The sequence below is a fragment of the Mustela erminea genome, chromosome 1 (assembly GCF_009829155.1).
Source record: "Mustela erminea isolate mMusErm1 chromosome 1, mMusErm1.Pri, whole genome shotgun sequence".
Taxonomy (NCBI): Eukaryota; Metazoa; Chordata; class Mammalia; order Carnivora; family Mustelidae; genus Mustela; species Mustela erminea.
The window spans coordinates 169,573,850-169,588,236 of record NC_045614.1 but is presented as its reverse complement, the minus strand read 5'-3'; the positions used below and the strand labels follow the sequence as shown (position 1 = coordinate 169,588,236).

General features: G+C 36.5%; 1 pseudogene; it reads right to left on the bottom strand.

Annotated features, from left to right (window-relative positions):
* Window positions 1-1,112: 1,112 nt before the first annotated feature.
* On the bottom strand, window positions 1,113-2,635 carry LOC116591527 (annotated as a pseudogene).
* Between the last annotated feature and the right edge of the window lie 11,752 nt (window positions 2,636-14,387).

Below are 14,387 nucleotides of genomic sequence, written 5' to 3'. Positions count from 1 at the left end.
TTTTGTTCCTCTAAACAGAAAACTTGTGGGTATTTCAAAATAGATATGCATTAAATAAGTATTTATTCAATGTTACAGATGTTAGAAGCGAGAGACTTTCCTAGGGACAAATAAACTGAATGAGACAGTCGGGACCGAGGCTGCATTTTCAAGAGCCTGGCCCTGAACAAGTGTCCACCAAGCAAAGCATAATGGAAAAGAACGTGTGCATGTGCCCAGAGAATGGCTTTGAGGTACAGTCCCAAAGTGCTGAGGGGTCTTTTCTCAAAGTGTTGGAATTTCAATTGGCATTTACTTTCTTCTTAAAATCTTTACACAGTTTCCATAATCTCGCAATTAGCATGTAATTTTAATATAAATGTTATATGAACACTATATAAATAAACTATTTTATAATAAAAAATGCTATTTCAATACTGTTCAATATCCTTATGATAGCTTTATCCATTTATAAAAAACTATTATGCACACTATTTAAAGAATAATTAAAAGTTGGAAATTATTATATGGGCTCTACATAGTCTCTGGCTTGTAAAATATTCTATAGGCATCCCTTGTAAATATTGTAGGTTTAGTTCCAGATGATCATAATAAAGTGATATTGCAATAAAGTAAATATCACGATAAAGGAAGTCACATTATTTTTGGGTTTTTCAATGCATACAAAATTTATGTTCACACTACACTGTAGTCTAATAAGTACTTAATACCATTATGTCTAAAAAGATGTGTGTGTGTATAAATTTAAAAATGCTTTATTACGAATAAGTGCTAGCCATCATCTGAGCTTTCAGTAAGTCATAACTTTTTTGCTGGTGGAGGGTCTTGCCTTAATGTTGATGGCTGATGACTGATCAGGGTGATGGTTTGTGAAGTCTGCGGTGGTGTGCCAATTTCTGAAAATAAGACAACAATAACATTTGCAGCATCAATTCACTTTTTTTCTGAGCGGTGTACATTTTACTGGAAACCTTCAGTCCTCTTCAGACAGAACACAATGTCTTCAATTAAGGCTCTTATGTGGCCGACAGAGGAAACTGAAATTTTTTTTACTAGGGGGAAAGGGAAGGAAAGTATGGAAAATGAGTGCTTCTTTTGCCAAAAGGAACCCCTCACCAATGCTCTTCAGTCAGCTCATCAGCTTTTGCCATAGCTTTTTCAGAGAAGGCTTGTTCTGGTGGATGGTCAGATTCACCTGCCAAAATCTACTAGAATCTTAGATGGTCTCCTTTATAGGTACCAGCTTCTCCATATGACATATGAAAACCTCATCTACCTGGAATGGCTGAGATGAGAAACCCTGTATTTTCCATGAACAGGACAATCAACTTGTCTTGCTCAGAAAGTTCATCCATACCCAGGATGCCAATGATGTCCATCATTTGTAGTCCTGTGGGTTCTTTTGAACCCCATGGGCAACATCATAATACTAATTTCCAACAACACTGGGATCCATGATTCGAGAAGTGGAATCCAGAGGATCCATATCGAAGCAATAACATTGGACAGCACAGTGGCTTCATCGAAAAGGTCTAAGGTGGTGGCAGGGCAGCCAAGTCATCAGTAGGCACATAAGCAGGCTATACAGAGGTAATAGATCACTTCACAGCGGTGGTGATTCTTTCCTACATGGTACCCATGTCAGTGGCCAGGGTAGAGTGACAGCCCACAGCAGAAGAAATTATTCCCAGCAAAGCAGACACCTCAGAGTCAGCCTGGGTGAAGCTAAAGGTATAATCAATAAAGAGTAGTATGACCCTCTTGGTCTCTGAAGTATTCAGCAACAGTCAGTCCATTCAGAGCTACCTAGGCATGAGTGTCAGGTGGTTCATTCATTTGACCACACACCAGAGCTATTTGGAGGTAGTATCTTTTAAATTGATAACACCAGACTCAATCATTTCATGGTATAAGTCATTGACTTCACAAGTCTTCTCACCAACACCAGCAAATACAGTGTGACTATCATGGGCTTTGATGATATTAACTTTATGATCAATACCATCCTGGCAACCCCAACACCACCAAAGAGCCCAGTTTTTCCACCCTTAGCACAGGGAGTCAGCAGATTCACCACCTTGATACCAGCAACCAGAATTTCCTGCTCAACACTCATCTCTATGAACTGAGAAGTCTCAGCATGAATAGGTGCAAATTGTTTAGTTTTGATGGGACTTCCCTCATCAACAGGTTCTCCAATGCATTCATGATTCTTCCCAAGTTCTCAGAACAAACAGGAATTTTGACTGGTGCACCAGAAACCAGGACTTTTTGTCCTCTAACTAAGCCTTTGGCATCATCCATGGCAATACTCTTTACCATGCTCTCACCAAATGGTGGGCCACCTCCCAAACCAGCTTGATCTATCTGCCCTGCACTTCCAGTGCATTTAGGATGAGTGGTGTTGTTCACCAAACTGCACACCCACCACTGTACTGATGACTCCCACTATGCCCCAGTGGCAGTACCTACCTTCAGGGAAGGAGATGTTTGGGTGGTATAGTCTCTAGCAGGTGGGAGTGCTGCTCTGGTGACCCACAGCAAGACCTGGACTTGGGGAAGCAGTTCTGAAGGGTCAAGTCCTTATAAGAAAATAGGCCAAGATAGCAGCCACACAACTTACAAAACCCAACATGACAGATCCTGGGTGTAGACTCCTAACTAATTCTTTTCACAGACACTTTCTCTGTAGCATATGACACTATTTGATAGCATTTTACCCACAGTAGAATTTCTTTCAGAATTAGAGTCAATCCTTTTAAACCTTGCCACTGCTTTATCAACTAGTAAAACTTAGAAAATTTTTATTGTAATTTCAACAATATTCACCACATCTTCACTAAGAATAGTTTCCGTCTCAAGCAACCAACTTCTTTGCTCATCCTTTAAAAAAAAAAAAAAAATTTATTTATTTATCAGAGAGAGAGAAACAGAGACAGAAAGACAGAGAGGGGGATCATGAGCAGTGGGGGGGGGGGGGGGGGAAGGGAGAAGCAGACTTCCCAGTGAGCAGGGAGCCTAATTTGGGACTCGATTTGAGGACCCTGGGATCATGACCTGAGTCAAAGGCAGATGATTAACCTACTGAGCCACCCAGGCACCCTCTTTGCTCATCCTTAAGAAGTGACTTCTCACAGGTGAAAATTTTACTGTAAGGTTGCAACAATTCAGTCATATCTTCAGGCTTCGCCTCTAATTCTAGTTCTATTCCTACCTCCATCATGGAGAACTTATTTTCTCCATGGAAATCTTGCACTCCTCAGAGTCTTCCATGAGGGTCAGAAACAACTTCTTCCAAACTCCTCTTAATGTTGATATTTGGCCTCTCTCCATGAATCACAAGTGTTCTTAATGGAATCTAGAATGGTGGATCCTTTCCTAAAAGTTTTCAATTTACTTTATCTAATCCATTAGAGGAATCACAGTCTATGGCAGCTATAACCTTATGACGTATATTTCTTAAATAATAAGACTAGAAAGTTACTCCTTGATCCAAGAGCTACAGAATGGATGTTGTGTTAGAAGGCATGAAAACAACACTAATCTCATTAGTTCCAGTAGAACTTTTGGGTGACCATGTACATTGTCAATGAGCGGTAATATTTTGAAAGAAATCCTTTTGTTTTTAGCAGTAGGTTTCAGGAGTGGGCTTAAAATATTCAGTAAACCCTGTTGTAAATAGATGTGTTGACATCCAGGCTTTGTTGTTCCATTTGTAGAGCACAGGCAAAGTAGATTTAGCATAATTCTTAGGCCTAAAATTTTCAGAATTGTAAATGACCACTGGCTGCTACTTAAGTCACCAGCTGCATTAGCGTGTAATAGGGGAGGCAGCTTGTCCTTTGAATCTTTGAAGCCAGGCACTGACTTCTCCTCTTCAGCCATGAAAGTCCTAGATGGCATCTCTTTTCATGTAAGCCTCTCTTATTTACATTGAAAACCTATTGTTTAGTGCAACGACCTTCCTTTATTTTCTTTAGATTGATTTTTCTGGATAACTTGCTACAACTATGACATCAGCACTTGCTGCTTCATCTTTCACTTTTATGTTATGGAGATAGCAACTTTCTTTAAATCTCATGAACCAACCTCTGCCACTTTCAAACTTCTCTTCTATAGCTTTTTCACCTTCTTCAGACTTAATCGAAAAGCATTAGGGCCTTGCTCTGGATTAGGCTTTGCCTTAAGAGGATGTTGTGGTTGGTTAGATCTTCTATCCAGACCACTCAAATTTTCTCCATATCGGCACAAAGGTTTCACTTTCCTATCATTCATGTGTTCACTGAAGTAATACTTTTAATTTTCATTAATAAATTTTCCTTTGCTTTCACAACTTGGCTAATTGGTATAAGACACCTATATTTTGACCTATCTCAGCTTCCAACATGCCTTCCTTACTAAGATTAATTGTTTTAAAATATTAAATAAATAAATAATAAAAATATTTAAAAAATCTTGAGAGATGGGTAATTCTTTCTTTTATTTTAACATTAAGAGGTCATTATAGGGCTATTTGAATTTATAGAATTTACTAATTTTGAATTTATCATGTTTTAGGGAATAGAGAGGCCTGAGGAAAGGGAGAGAGACAGGGGAATAGCCAGTCAGTGGAGCAGTCAGAACACAAAGTACATTTAGTGATTAAGTTCACTATCTTATTTGGGTGTAGTTTATAATACCCGAAAACAATTACAATAGAAATATCAAGGATCTTTGATTATAAATTACCATGACAAATATTATAATAATAATTTAAAAGTTTGAAATATTGTGAGGATTATCAAAATGTGACACAGAGACATGAAGTAAGGAAATGCTATGGAAAAATGGTGCTGATAGACTTGCTTAACACAAGGTTGTCACAGATCTTTTATCTATTAAAAAAGGCAGTATCTGTGAAAAACAATAAAGCAATGAACAATAAAATGAGGTATGCCTGTATATTTTTTTCAAGAGCACACAGAACATTTATAAAATTTGCTAATGTTCCAAGCCACAATGGGAGGCTTAAAAATGACAATGAATCAATATCAAGAGGTAACATTCTGTGATCCCAATGTGACAGCAAAAAAATTGTATCGAAACTCTTTTCATTTGGAAATATCAAAATGTATTTCTTAAAATACCAATTGGTAAAGGAAATTCTAATTGAAATAAACTAACCATTAGAACTGAAGAAAAGTGAAAGCTTTATACATTATCACAGAGAAGACCAAACAAAGCTTAACTTTGAGGGGCATCTGGGTGGCTCAGTGGGTTAAAGCCTCTGCCTTCGGCTCAGGTCATGATCCCGGGGTCCTGGGATCGAGCCCCGTGTCGGGCTCTCTGCTCAGTGGGGAGCCTGCTTCTTCCTTTCTCTCTGCCTGTCTCTCTGCCTACTTGCGATCTCTCTCTCTCTGTCAAATAAATAAATAAAATCTTAAAAAAAAAAAAAGTTTGACTTTGACGGTAATTTATACCATCAGTACACATTACATTATCAAAAAATAATATATATACATATATATATTAAGTATGACTTCAGCGGTTTGCTTACAAAATCAGAAAAAGTAAAATCACAAATTTACAAAAATGATTTAAGAAAAATTAAAATTAGAACTTATAAAAGGAAAAGCAAACAAAAAAGAACTGTCAAGAACATAGTCTACAAATTTAAGAATAATAATAAAATAGTATATAATTTTGACTAGGAAAGAGAGAAAGTACAGATAAGTAACAATGGAATTGGAAGGAAGAGTGTAAAAATGTATAGAATGGAAAAAGGAAAATCATTTAAAAAACTCTATTTCCGGGACGCCTGGGTGGCTCAGTTGGTTAAGCAGCTGCCTTCGGCTCAGGTCATGATCCCAGCGTCCTGGGATCGAGTCCCACATCAGGCTCCTTGCTCGGCAGGGAGCCTGCTTCTCCCTCTGCCTCTGCCTGCCATTCTGTCTGCCTGTACTTGCTCTCTCCCCCTCTCTCTCTCTGATAAATAAATAAAATCTTAAAAAAAAAAAAACCTCTATTTCCTCAGTAGTAAAACATTAAGCAAATATTTATTAGAAAAATGTATCTTAAAACATTTTTGGAAATTGTTAATAAAATTGACTTCTAAATATTAAAGAAATCAAATTGGCAATTAAAAGTCTAACCACAAAAACATAGTTGTTTTTCAGATGAGTTTCATCAAACTCAAGGATCACACCAAAAGTAGTATATTTTACAAATACAGATATATGTTGGAAAGTATAAGGTCATGAATGTCATTAATACAGTTACCTGTAATTATCTTTGCAAGGAAAGAAGCATGAAGAGATGGATAATAAAACTGTGGTAGTTTATGTCTAATCACCTAAAAAAAGAAAATAGACATTTGAAAAAAAATTAAAAAGAAGTTAAAGTATCTTCAATTTTTGTGTTGGCTAAGAAGGGGTTCAAAATAAATTTCTCCAAAATGTGCCACTTAGGCATGTGAAATATTTTGAGCTGAAAGCAATTAAGATCCAGAAAATTTAGAAAAAATTTTCATGTCTCCGTAAACTACCTCAGACAATTTAGATAGGGGCCTGGCCCAGCAAGAGAGCTATTATCAAAAGACAACTTTTTTATCTGAATGATAAATATGCATCAGGATGAATATCTGATTAGCATTTTCTATTCTTTTGGTCCAATGAATCATACTCTTTGCCTTTGAAACCCCATGCCTATATCCCATTCCTCTGCTCAAGAGGGCATATAACCCTTAATTGCCCAGCTTGTCCTTGGGTTTCATATTCTTATGGGGCCTCCATATGTACACATTTTTTTTCTCTTGTTAATCTGTTTTATTTGAATGTAATTATTAATAGACCAGTCAAAGAACTTAGAAAGATAGAAGGGAATTATTTTCCTCTTGAACAGGTACATAAGTATATGTTTTGTTTTTCTATAATTTGTATGTTTCAAATTTTATTTGAAGGACAAAAATGAAAAATAGATTATAGATAGTAATATATAAACATGAACCAATGAAGTGTTTACAAAAATGTTAAGCAAGTTAGAGAAGTAGTATTATCACAGATTGAAAGCAATACTTTTTCCCCGTATACGGTTGATGAACAGCTTGAACAAAAATACATTTTACGAAGAATTTATTACATTAGGCATTCAGGCAAAGCGCAAGGAGAGTTTTTGTTGACCTCTGGCATTTTTCGGGCATTCCATTTTCCATGAACTTGACATATATGTCCTAAATAATGTTCAGTCTGATTTCATAGAGAAGTAACATACCCAGTACAAGGGGGATATATGGCTCATGGAAAGGCAAATAATCTGCCTAATTTCCATTTTGAATAATTGGTGGGAAAGGGATTTGAGCTCACATCAGTTTAACTTCAAAATGTATGTTGTTTTCACTATAGCTTAATAATAAACTGATAATGGGGATGGGATGATGATAATGATGATGATGATGATAGTAGCTACTATGACACTGTGTTTAGGCACTGAATCAAGCACTTACCTAAGTGATATCTCAATTAATTCTCAAAAGAACTGTTCATTTTATTCTCTCATATTACATAGAAGGAATTTGAGTTTTAGAGAGTTCAAATAAAGCATCCATTATGTCACTGCCAGTGTGCTCCAGAACCAAAAATACAGCCTAGTTTGAAGTCAAGGCCTGTGACATTAAATACTGACTGGATTGACTCTTATAAAGTAAGTTAGAATGTGGTTTTAGGTAAGACAGAACCAGATGTAATTTATCTTCCCTACACAAGACAGTATTTAGGAGAAGTCCTTCTTGATACTTCCATTGACAAGGTCAAAAAGCCTAATGCTCTCTTTACTTTAGGAGAAGGCACCATGGTCAGGACATCCAGTGCATGGGAATGCTGTACTTGATCTGCACAATGAATTGTGATGAGCAGAATATTTCACACAGGCCATTTAACTTTTCTCTGACTGTCCTTTACCTTAGCACCAGACTTTGATTTATAGTTGGCAGAAAAAGTGGCATCTTTAAGTGATATTATGTTTCATGTGTTCACACAGATCTGTCTTGGTGCCAGTCATGGTCCATCTGCAGACCTGGGTTCCTTCCTGATGCAGTAGTATAAGAAATCTCTTACAGAAGGAACTTAGCCTCTCTAAATACTAATTTCCTCATCATTAGCATGGAATAAGTAATGCCATGAGGTACATGAAAAGTCTATTGCAAACTGCAAGTTATTGTTCTAACATTACTATAATTTTAGGGGATAATGCTTTATTTTTATCTACTTTTCTTCCTTCAAGGAGAACTATGGTTCCTTTTATGCCTTCCCTTCTTCTGTGCCTAGTGAAATTCTTATTTTTAAATAAAAAGGGAAAAAGAACAGAATTGATCAGATCTGTTCAGCACCTCAGCCCTTGTTTTCTTATTCTATTTCATTAGCCATCAGAAAATCAATTTCAAAATTTCAGCTTTTATAGATATTTAATGAGAATGGGATTATAGAACCAGAGAACAAGTTATAAGCCATGACTGGGAAATATTTATTTAAATATAAATTTTTATGTAATATTTATAATACAAATATTATAAATAGTTATTTACTGGATGAAACAGAGAGGGTTGGGAGAAGACATAAGAGGAACGAAGAAGAGGCACAGAGGACAAGGTGAGGAGCTGGGAAGGGAGGTGAAAGGAGAGGAAAACAATCAGGAAAATGACATGTAACATTGGGAACCTCCCATATATAATTACGTGGCTTTAGAAAGTAGACAAATTTAAGAAGGCAGCAGAATAGAAGCAATCGGAAACTTAAAAAGATAGTAAAAAGAGGATAATTGTGTCAATAATATAGTATCGGTATGATATCAATAGCTACCAATTATCGAAGGTCTAATATGGACTGTGTTACTTGTTGCACATATTTAACTAATTGTCAAAGGAACCTCTACTTAATTGTCAAAAGAACCTCTTCATTTAATCAGAGATTAGTGGATTGGTACTGATTTACTCAGTTATGTCTAGAGCAATAAGGTAACATATCACAAACCTAACTATGCATATGTTGAGACATCACAGGGAACAGAGAGCAGACTATATGTTTCAAGAAGAAAAACAGGCACCAAAACAAAGAACAGGATAAAATTATTTTTTTAGAAGATGTTATTTATTTATTTGACAGAGAGAGATCAAGCAGGCAGAGAGAGAGGAGGAAGCAGGCTCCCTGCCGAGCAGAGAGCCCGATGCTGGGCTTGATCCCAGGACCCTGGGATCATGACCCGAGCTGAAGGCAGAGGCTTTAACCCACTGAGCCACCCAGGCACCCTGGATCAAATTTTTAAAAATTTATCTAATTTTTGTGGCAATTATATGGGTCAGTGTAGGTGAAATACAACCACAGATTTTATAGTTGTTTATAAATGTTCATAAATGAACACTGACACAGCTGTCAGAGGAATTTGTAATAATGATCTATCATATAAGGTCCCACTGACCCTTGAAGACATGTATTAACTCTCAAAGCCTCAACATCCTTCTCCTCTTTCTCTCTCTCTCTCTTCTTCTTTTTGGCCCCTATTCAGAAATAGCTATAAATGGCTGTCAGCAACACTTTTTTTTTTTTTTTGATTTACCAATTCTTAACCCAAATCCAATAGAATAGATATTTTCATAAGTAGTCACTGGCCATGTTAATTTACTTCTCCCAATTCTTACTAATCTGATGACCATAAAATAATTTCTCTTAAATATTTTCCCTTTCCCCAAGTGGCTTTAGGCTATTAAACCATCTCGTAACAGGAGTAGTCACACACACATACACAAAAGCGAAATGTATTTAATATAGATTGAATATGAAAGTACTTAAACTTTTTGTTGCTCTGATCATTGGTGGTAGTGGCTAATGCAAACATAGATTCAACATCAGGATATGATAAAAACTTTAAGTGGCTAAAATTCCCTTGAAACAATTCAGAGGAAATATTTTTAAACCTCGAGGAAACAGAAATGCTTGATGAGTTTATTTTTGTGCCCTATAATTCTTAAACTAGGACCCCAACCAAGAAGACTGAGGACAAGAAATCAGTTTCTTCTGCTTTTAAGTAAATGCCACATACACATGTGTGTACACACACACACACACAAACACACATTCATATACATACACTAAATGTTTATTTTTATTTAAATTCAATTAATTAACATATAGTGTTTCAGGGGTAGAGTTCAGTGATTCATCAGTCTTATACAATACCCAGTGCTCCTTAATGTCATTACCCAGTTCCCCACCTCCCAGACTCCCTTCCCCTCAAGAAACCCTGTTTGTTTCCTATGATTAAAAGTCTCTTTTGGTTTCTCTCCCTCTCTGATTTCTTTTTTATGAATACTTTTATATCACGGGTTGCCTTTTTCAGGATGGAGGCTGACACAGAGTTTAGGGTTCAAGATGTTTATTAGAGGAGAAAAAAAAAAAAAAACCTTTAAAAGGAAAGGAGAAAACCAAGGATTGGGCTGAGGCAAAGGATACACCATGCACTATGATGCAGAACTGACAACATTTCAATCAAACTGGAGGGGAACTCTAGAATGACTATTGACAGGCGGAGTGCCCCATGTCAGGTAGAACTGTCTGGACATTTCTGTCCTCATTTTGCTCAACGACTGGTTATAGACAGCCCAAAGAAGTCAAAGGCGAGCAGAATATACCACCCCAAAAGATGCCTCTTTGACATAAGAATTATTTTGAGCTGATTATTTTTAAGAAACAGAAGATACAGGAAGAGTTCTGAAAACTAAGTAGGTTAACCTTTCTTAAGAGAAATTTCTATTTATAAAGGAAATTTCCTTTTGTAAGAGTGCCCCCCTTTCTCTACCTAGAAGTTAATCTCTAGAAACTTCTGAATGGAGAAGGCAGCAACTTAAATCTGCATAACTACTGTACCCTTCTTTACTGTGTTTTGTCTGATAAACTTCCTAATTGTCTTCCCTCCCCTCAATATCTTTTGTCTTTAGCTGAAGATGATATTTAAGGTGGCTGGCTTGAGCCATTTTGAGGAGTTATTCAGTTTTCCTGGGTATCTCCCGTGTATACAAGAGTTATGCATTTTATTAAACTTTTGTTAGATTTTCTCCTGTTAATCTGTCCTTATAATGCGGACAAAGGAGTCTCAGCCAAAAACGTAGAGGAATAGAGGGAAAATAATTTTGTCTACTACAAATCGCATTATCTGGGATGCATAGGCTCTATGCAGCTAAAACATACTTTGAAGGAGCTGGCTACACCTGGAGACTTTTGTTATGGAGTTGGAAGGAGCAATATCATTTCCTTCAGCAGATATCTTTGTAAAAGACCACTTATAGAGTTGTTACCTATGAAAAGGGTTGTGATTTACTTATTCAGGAATATCATGACATACAGGAATTTCTAAATCTTTTCCTTGACTGACAATTTCTCCCTTCAATATCTCCAAGGAACAAATCAGGACAAATCAGTACTTTATTATTAGGTGCAACTCCATTCTCTAATATAAAATGTTAGTAAACTAAGCAGAAGGAATTGAGACCTTTCTCCCTAAACAACATAGACTTGAAGGCCTATATGGGAAATAGACCTCTTTGGCCTAGTCCTAAACATTTTAAAACCAAACCTGAATCCAATTCTTATTACTCATCCTGAGAAAATTTGTGAATGAGAAGATAAGCAGAAAAGGAAAGCTAATCCCAATGCTTAGAGCAGAGCTGACTTGAGATTTCTTCCTTGGGCATACTGACCAGGATCATAAACCCAAAGATAGTTCATGAAAGAGAAGAACATGCTCACATGCTCTTCTACCATCAACCCTTTATAAAGCTTCAATCACTTCAAGCAAGGTTTCTACATTAGAAAACCAAATATTACTCTCAAGGTTGTCTCAATGCCAGTATTTGAGATTTAAAGGAATCTAAAAGGGAAAGAGTAAAGAAAGAAAAAGTAATTGTATTCCTGTAAAGAAAAGGAACAGGCCCATACTTCTCCAAGCTTTGATTTATTCCCTTGGGCTATGATCATTAATTCCTTTGGGAGTGCAAACCCTGTGGTTATGGTGCCTTAAATTATCCTGGCATTTGGCCAATAAAGATTTGTAATTCTAATCTATAAAGTTGAAAAGCAGCAAAGGGATGGGCCTGAAAGAGAAAATGTTTCCTCTCCTTTAGATTCTTAACTAGATCTTGTGCAATTAAGGAGAATATGACTTTCTAACAGACATTTTAATAAATTGCTACAATCTGCAATTTCTCTGAACACTCCCACTCTTCTAAGAAGCTTATGCTATTATGTCACTTCAGCCCTAGGTACATTTCCACTTCTCAGAACACTCTATCTCTCCTTGTCAGCCAGCTCGATACTCTAAATGAATTATAAAGGTTAAAGAGGGTTTTGTCTTTTTTCTCCTTTAGGCTGAGAGAGCAAGAGTGAAATAGGTAGAATTATGACTCTTCTCCATTAACTTCTTTTCTCTTTTGTAACAGTTGCCTGTGAAGTTCTTCCAGTCCCTCTGATAAACTCTCACGGAAGTGGGATTAGATATCAAAGTTGAAGCTGCCAAAAGAACCTCTGAGAGCTGAAGTATGTCAGGTAAAGAAGGTTTATAGCTGTTGGGTCTCAAGAGGGTCCTCTTGGTCTTGTGCCCAGAGTAGGATAAAAAGCTATGGGTTCTAGCTGAAAGTTCCATGGTTGGTGATGTTATAGGCTGAAGCAGTTTGACATTTAAAAGTTCAATCTTAGCTTGAGATCAGTTTCTTCTGAATGATTAATATATAGCCACCCAGATTTTGTATTTTTAAGTAACTATTATAAATAAGAGAATATTTGGAAGCTGGGATAGCAAGATGTGTATGTATATGTGTGTGTAGACTCAAGCAATTGGGAGTGCGGTGGGGACAGGAAGCAGCTGTAACATGAAGAATGCAAGTTGAAACCTTGGAAGATCTGAACAAGTGAATGTGTCAGCAGCCTCAGGTGTCTGGCAGTTTGATGAGTTGGAAACCAGGAATGGTTCCTTTACTGAATGCTAGTAAATTTCTGTGAGTGATCAAGAATAGAAGTTTTAGGGCACAGTGCTGAGACAGAGCTCCATGACATTGGTTGTTGCAAATCTAGCAAAACATAAGCATTAAATGCTGTTTATTTAAAACTCAGAAATCAAAGGAAGTGAATTATTGCTGTGATTGCAATGCAAACTCTAACATCAGTCCTAGAGTAACTACTCTAGAGAGGTACAAGCATGGGAGTCTAAGGATGTATTCAGGCAAGGAAAGAAAAAGAGAATTAAAAGAGTGGTGACTGTTTGCCTATAGGAAACATTGCTTCCCATTCATAGCCTCACAGAGCTCAGTGTTGCCTCAGGTTGCATGCAGATGGAAACTTGGAAAATCTTGTGGCAGTTGATGTTTGCTTATTCTTTCACATATCAACTTCTAAAACTCCATTAGACCATAATGAAGGAAAATCAGAAATTGACCTAAGTGGAAGGAACTTTTTTCTGATTCTTTCTTCCTCTCTCTCCTCAGAATTTCATTGAAATGTAACTGTGACAACCATACAGATTTTATTTTATTTTATTTTATTTTATAGCATGAATGGACGTGATTTCTTTAAGCTTTCTCCAAGAGAATGTTGGAAACAGATATTTAGGGTGACATCAAAAAAATATGTGAGCTGTTGAGGATCTGTAAGACTTTGAAGATATAGATATGTGGATATATAGTTTCAAGAAACTCTACACTGCCTTGTCTTATTTCCCATGGTCAAAACTTAGAGTTTCTTTTAGTTAGATATTTGTTTTCCTCTTCCTTGGAACTCATTTTAAAGGCAACAGAGTATAGGTTGAAAATCTCAGGATTTTAGATAGAAGACATTGGTTCTAGTTCCATTTTCTGACTTTGTGACCTTAATCATTTAATTTTTTAATTTGTTTTTTTCTTTTGTCTAAAATGAGTATCACGATACTTATAAGATTGAAACAAAGTAATATGAAGGCAATTGTAAGGAGTAATATAAAGAATGTAGATAGCATTCTCTACTGCAAAAATTATTTACCATTGCACTACAAAATAAGAACAATTTGTAAGTACTATATATTTTTTTAATAATTTTTAAAATTTTTTATAAACATATAATATATTTTTCCCCCAGGGGTACAGGTCTGTGAATAGCCACGTTTACACACTTCACAGCACTCACCATAGCACATACACATACCCTTCCCAATGTCCATAACCCCACCCCCCTTCTCCCAACCCCCCACCCCCCAACAACCCTCAGTTTGTTTTGTGAGATTAAGAGTCACTTATGGTCTGTCTCCCTCCCAATCCCATCTTGTTTCATTTATTCTTCTCCTACCCCCTTAAGGGGGTTGTACTATATATTTTACAAACAATAATATGAGCAGTAACT